Consider the following 7,077-nt stretch of genomic DNA (forward strand, 5'->3'; position numbering starts at 1 on the left):
GAGGAGAAAAAAAAGAGACTTCTTACAGTTATGATGGTGAGCTGCCTTAAAACCACATTATTTGCCAAAGAACAGTGGAGACAAATAACAGCAGCACTAAAATAACACAAAAGCAAAGAACTAGATAATTAAAGCTCAGATTTTCTGTACTTAGAGATAAGTAAAAGCAACTGAGCCCCATGGTGTACACATTCTCTTCATGTAGGATTTGTTTTCAGTTAATCAGAGAAGACACTTCTATTGCACAGACAAATTTTATGCAAAGGATACACTATGAAAAGCAATATGTATCATTGTTTGTCATGTTGTAGTTATGTATTTATGCCATAAACACACCAAACAGTGGCAAAGTGCAGCTTCGGGCAAGCTGCCATGCAGCGGTTATGGAAAGCTACAACCATTTGATTCTTCAGGGGAATTGCAGCCTAAAAGTTAGGATAGGTAAAACTTTATTTACATGTTGATCTATGTTAGAAAAAAAAAATTCTATTTTGAACACATGAACACACCTCCCGCCTGCAGAAAACTGTAATTACTGAGAAGAGTCGCACTTAACCGCTGCTTGGTGTATTTTCTGCGTTAGCTATGCTAGCAGCATGACTCTAGCATTGCTGGTCTGTTGGTCAGTCCAGCACTTTAGTCCAGACTTAATTATCTCAACAACCATTAGATGAAATTTGCTCAGACATTTATCATGAGGATGAACCTTACTGATTTCAGTGATCCTCTGACATTTCCTATTGCGCCATGAGAATGAGGTTTTGAGTGAAATGTCTCAAAACTATTGGATAAATTGCAATAAAATGCGGTTCAGATGTCAGGATGAATTCTAACAATTTTGGTGATCTTGCAACTTTTCATCAAGCACCATCATCAGGTAAAATTCAAATTTGTCAAATAATTTAGTTCGTGATCACATGTCTGCAACATGACAGCTGTCCTCTGTGTTTACTGACAATCAACAAATGTTAGCATGCTAACATGCTCAATTTCAACGGGCAGTCCTATAAAAACTGATATTATATATACTGTATTATACTGACTATATGACAGCATTTACCTCGGGGCACTGCTGTGCCTACAGCTTCACAGAGCATGGCTATAGACTCTTTCAGTATTGTTATCTGACACTCTTAACCTGAGTTACTTTCAGAAGCCATAAAAGCAGAATGAGCTTCAGTCCCTATAATAATGATCCGACCCACAGAAAATATTCCCTTGACCCTAAAATAATTGTGTAAGTGGGAAAACCCTTTAAGACGAAGGAGCGGAATGTATTTCAAAAGATAGATAATGCAAAAGAGTAGTAATAAGGGGACATAACGACATTAGATAGAGTGCATTATTTTTAAAGTGACCTGATTTTTCTCTCTGATCCCCATCAATTTAATCAGAAGAAGATGACAACAAAGTGGGATTTAGATGTTTGATTCAAGGAATAACACAGTGTTTAAAACAATTTCCTGAATGCAGCTGTGCAAATAATTACAGAACATCCTGTGTGGCAGTTGCTCTTATGTTCAGCAGTAAAATGATATCAGAAAGGAAAAGCAAGACTGTGACTGAGCTTACAAACTTTCAAATAACATCTAGCGTAGGCCAACTGGGATTTTGACAAAGATAAATGATCTGTGAAGGCTGATGTTCTGTTTGTTTTAGCCTACTGGGATTTAAGTCCTGGTACAGATAATTATGAAAAACTTTGGAAGAAGAGCTGTTCTTTGTTGAAAGATTGATTCAGCACCCTGGACAGCGAAAGTTTCTGTTACAGTGATAACTCTGTAAGGATTACAACTATTTTGTGAACATATTTAGATGGAAATGTCGACAACAGACTTACCAATAATATTTCTGAGATGTATTTGGTGTGTTGAATTTGCCGTCAGTCTGTAGAAATCTGAATCTGAAGATGAGATGAGATGAGATGAAATAGAACTCATCCCGAGGGAAACTGCTGTGCAGCAGCTGCACAGACTGCAGATACAAAAATATAATGCACATAAAGACTCAAATAACACAACAGTAGGTGCAAACTATGAAAACAAGATAAGAATAAGGTACATTCCAATATCTCCAATATGTATGATGCCAAAAACTAGGTTACCAGTATATGAGAGACACAGTAGGTTGTTTATAAATACGTTTGTACAGTAGGGAGGCGGCAGATTCACTTGACCTCTGTCAGAATGATGCACATGAAATCAAAAAACAGATTCCTCAAGGCGTTTAATGTGTTTCTGTAGCTGATTTGCCCACAGCGCTCAGTGACTCAGCAACCAGCAACAAAACTAGATCTGATCTGTCTGCATGTAGAGGCCACAAGTTTCTGATTCCAAAGGTAAGAGGAAACCAATGCTTAGCTTGAAAGCAAAAGTTTTAACTGTGAAATATGAATTCATAAAATGAATAAGGGGGGTAGCTGTTAGAGATAAAATGTAAATTGGCTTAATTGTTTACCAGTTATTTACTTTGACATACAGTTTCTGGCTCGGCAGCATTTGCTTCTTGATCTGCTAAACTCACACTAAATAGTAGACTGTATTAAATTTATTTCATTTAGAGCAAAGGTTGTCTAAATACAGTTTAAGAGTAAGGAATAAAATTCTGGTCAGTCTCATTTTTTTAGGCAAAACATTCACACAAACATTTAAATGTAAAAAAGAATTTCAATATGTATTTTTAAAATAAATAGAAAAAAATATTTTGAAATTGTATTAAAAGTGTTTTAATAAGCGTTAGATATTCGAATACACTAAATATCACAAATACATTATTTGTGACCTACAACTTTTACCTTGATCAGCTTTGTGTGCAACCTCTGATGTTAACAAACCTCTCGAAACCTATAGTTAAGTAAAAATAATAAGAAATCATCATTTAACATAGTAGATTAAACATTTAGAACATTCAGTGAGGAACTGTGTTTATATTGTGTCTATAGTCTATGTATTTCTTTTGTACTTTTTATTTTTTGTCTGAGAAAATTCCCACCAGGATACGAACCTGATAATTCCACCAAATAAGAGAGATGTGTTACCATTACACACCACAGGAATTTTCTGTAATTGTGTTTATGCAGTTTGTTTTTTCTTTGTGTGTACGTTTGGTTTAAATGTGGTTAATAAGTGTTTATTGGCACCTCCAAGGTCCAACACCATACTGCCCTCTCAGTGAACAAGGGAAGTGCCTGCTGGGTGGTAGATGATGATGATGATACACTCAGAGGGAAGAGAAGGATAAAGGCTGCAGATAATGTGGTCAGACTAACATACTGAGCTGCTGAGGTTGTGGAATTAAACAGCTTGGAACCAGAGGAGCAAACAAATGTCCTAATTGTCTTCTACTTTTTTTTAGATTTTCCCTGTGCAAGCTACAGTGCCTTTACACATGGCATAAAATGAAATCTTCTTTAGATGTCTCATGTCATGTCACATGCAGCTGGCTCACTGCATTCACTGCCTGACCTTCCCAAAATGAAAAACAGGCTGGTCATTTGTATTTATTTGTTGGTTATCAAAATGGTTCTAACGAGCCATATACTGTCAGCTCAAAGGAATAGTTCAGCACTTTAATGAATGACATTAGTTCATTTTCTTGCTGAGAATTACACAAAGAGATTGATACCACTGTCATGTTTTTACAGTAAATATGGGTCAACAGCCAGCATCCATTTAGCTTACCCTTTCTGATAGCAAAGGGATGTTAAGTTTAAGCAGACCCAAGGACAAACTATCAGCCACTGGCAAGGTTGAATAAATGTGGTTGGTAGCAGGGTTGAACCGACTGGATCTTGACGGGATCAAGTAAAAACAGAGGTTAGGAGAGGATCACATAAGTAAGAAGCAAAGTCACAAGTAAAACTGATAGGATGCTGTTAGGTAGTACCATGAGACAACTGAACAATTGCAAAGACTGGGGTGCAGAGCCTGGGTTGATATACTGCAGGGTTGATTGGGAGATGAGATCCAGGTGCACAGGATGATTACTTGCAGGTGGATCCGGGTAGCCAGCAGGAGAGACAAACACACAGGGATAGATACACATAAACACAAGAGGGAGGGGGAAAACAGAAGAACGCACAGGAAAGAGAGGCAACCACTATCATGACAGTGGAAACAGCTAGCCAACGTACTGCTAGCTGTTTCGACCTATTTCTATTCTTAATGCAAAGCTAAACCAACGCTGTCATTTGTTTCCATGGGTGCTCAATATTTAGATATTTAAACCATGCTCATCAGCCCAACAATAAGTTTTCCATGCCCAATTTATGCATTCCAAGACTTTTTAGGCACCCCACTGTGCAAAAATATTCAAACACACCATTTCGAAAAATTACAATGCCATTGTTTCCCCTGCCAAAATTTTGCAAAACTTTGGAGTGGTTTTTAACAATGTGTCTCTGCACAACATGCATTTGTAATGAGTGAACTGCTGATGGATCACTGGGAAAAACGTTACACTTATTTTATCTAGGCCGAAAGGCATTTATGGTGCTACTGGTTGAGACATGTGTCATGTCAACATTAAGGAAAACATAACATTAATTTAGATTCATTTCAGGCCACACAGAGTGTCACTAAGTGGGATCTGCAGAATAATAAACTTTTTTGCTGATGTGTTGGTTCATGCCTGTGGATGCCTCTCTAAACAAAGTCCTGAATGTGTTTGTGTGTGTCTGCCTGTGAGTGTGTACTGTATGTGTAAATCTTTGCCTCAGACACGGTGCTCGCGCAGCTTCCTGCTGGTCTCATGGTGCCCCCTGATAAGCTGGTGCTGCAGAGGGTTTCAGAATGGCGCTGGTGGCAGTGGAATTAGCTCCCATTGTCATGATAATGACAGTGATACTCCTGCCCCGTCCAACTCAGACCAGCCATTGTATGGAAACAGGAATGCAATTTCTCCTGCAGCAGCAACCGACAATCCTCTATGAGAGTGAAAGGTCCCTAAATGACTCCCCATTCAGGCAAGGCTGAGGGGCCAGCAGCCAATTAAAGTGGGAGCAGCAGAACAGTGCCATCCAAAAGACCTAAGGCTGTCTCTAAACACACACATTAAGCAATACCAAGACACACAAACATACACACACTCCCATTAGTCGCTGTATTTTCCTTTTCACAAAGAACATCTAATCCCCTAAACTATCTTTTCCCTTACAGACCTAATTCTTTCTGGGGCACAGGCAGTTTGCACTAAATAACTCAGGAGGTTTACTCAGCACAATATGTACAGACTCAGGAACATGAGTTATTGATTTGAAAATGCCTAAATATTGGAGTTGGGGGACCGAATTTCTGAGCAAAGTGAAGACACTCTCCAACACCATCCATCATGGTTAAACTCTTTGCTGGTGTTTATGGTATCAGACAGTCTCCTCTGGGCGCTTATCTGGCAGCTGAGGCAGAGTCACGATGGAGGGTGAAGGGTTTCCAAAGTGTTCATGCCACTGAGCTGTGAGTAAAGTGGATATGTGCTGTGGGGCTCTGAGAGCCTTGAGCTGAGAAGAAACCCGTTGAGCCAGATAAGTTTGTTTTAAGCAGCACTACTAATAATCACCCACCACGGCACCAATGATTACTCATAGATTCACCTGGGATGAAAACACTCCTCTTGAAAGCCTCATTTATTCTGCAGCCACCTTCCCTCTGAAACACTTTCTCTCCTTATTTCCACTTCTAATTCAAACGCACTTCATTCATCTTCTTTAGGGGCTTCCTTGTTTTTGTGATCCAAAAACATTTTGTGATAACTATGGTATTGAAATAACTCTACATGTCTGTCATTTAAATGTTTGTGTTTTTAGCCTATTCTGTGTTCACACTAAAAGTGACACAGCGAGTCATTTTCACTGTAAGCTGGTGATATGAAACTACTAACTAACTGGCACAATGTGCTACAAATAAAAGTTGAACTGGCATCAACTTTTTTTTAGCTCTCCAATGATGAGATGAAGTGTCAACCAAACACATGCTTTTGTTTATAGCTGTGGTACTGTGCTATTTTTCTCGGTTAGCTGCCACTAGCTTTATGTGCATTACAGTGCACTCAGGGATGCAATAGAGTGCCCCAGGAAGTCCTAAAACATGAAAATAAGTAAGCGTTTCAGCACTTCTGGTTCTCTTGCCTTAAAGTCTTTGGGTTTGTTGAATGGGTTTCTGGTTAGACGCCTGAAATAAGGTCTGTACTAAACACAAGCTCAAGAGACTTAAGTTTTGATCTACGACATAAAATGCATCAGTAAATACCCCACTGTGAACTTTGAAGCTTTTATGTGGCTTAAAAAAAAGCGGTTGCTAACAAGTGGCAAAATGAGACTACAGAACGTCATGCAACCACAGTTGCCTTACGTTAGCTTTTCACTTATGGCGACTGCTATTATTCTTCAGTAATCCTAAAAGTGGTGTTTGTGAAGACGATCTTTCTCATCAAAACTTATTAGTATTACAAATGCTTGTTTGTCACAGAGACATTTTTTTTTGCTGTAATCCAAAAGCCAATGAAAAAACCCTGCAGGAATCAGGGTGTTGCCAACTTCCATGTTGGATTACAGGAAAATCTCGTGGGGCAGCGAAATGTGATGTTAAAATGAGGCTCAGACAGCGAAAACATTACATAAAACATTTTTTTGACCATATATAAACTTCAGGTAACATTCAGTTGAGCTGCTTGGTGGAAAGTAGCAGACACAGACATAGCCGTCACAATGTAGCTACGTTAACGAACATTTGCGCAGCACCTACTCTGTGATAATGTAGCTCGCTGTTGTGAACAAAGCATTATTTGGTCATGTGCGATACTCTGAACAAATGTTGTCAATTGCCAGTTGATTTGAGCAATATTGGCTTTTTGATGCAATGCTTTCACTCAGTATCTTCACAGATTATTGGCTTTGTAAAGCTGAAATTGTCACATTGCGACCCTTTTCTGATTTTTTTTCTGATCTTTTCTGAACACCTTCCAACAAGCACTTCTGATGGAGTACACTTGCAGCTGTTTGTATTTCTTTGACACTGATAAAATGTGTCCATTTGTAGTTTTAAGACAATCCTGCTGCTCAGTTGCTCCCTGACATTTTCAATA

The sequence above is a fragment of the Plectropomus leopardus genome, chromosome 1 (genome assembly GCF_026936395.1).
Source record: "Plectropomus leopardus strain MGB_pleo_1.0 chromosome 1, ASM2693639v1, whole genome shotgun sequence".
Lineage (NCBI taxonomy): Eukaryota > Metazoa > Chordata > Actinopteri > Perciformes > Serranidae > Plectropomus > Plectropomus leopardus.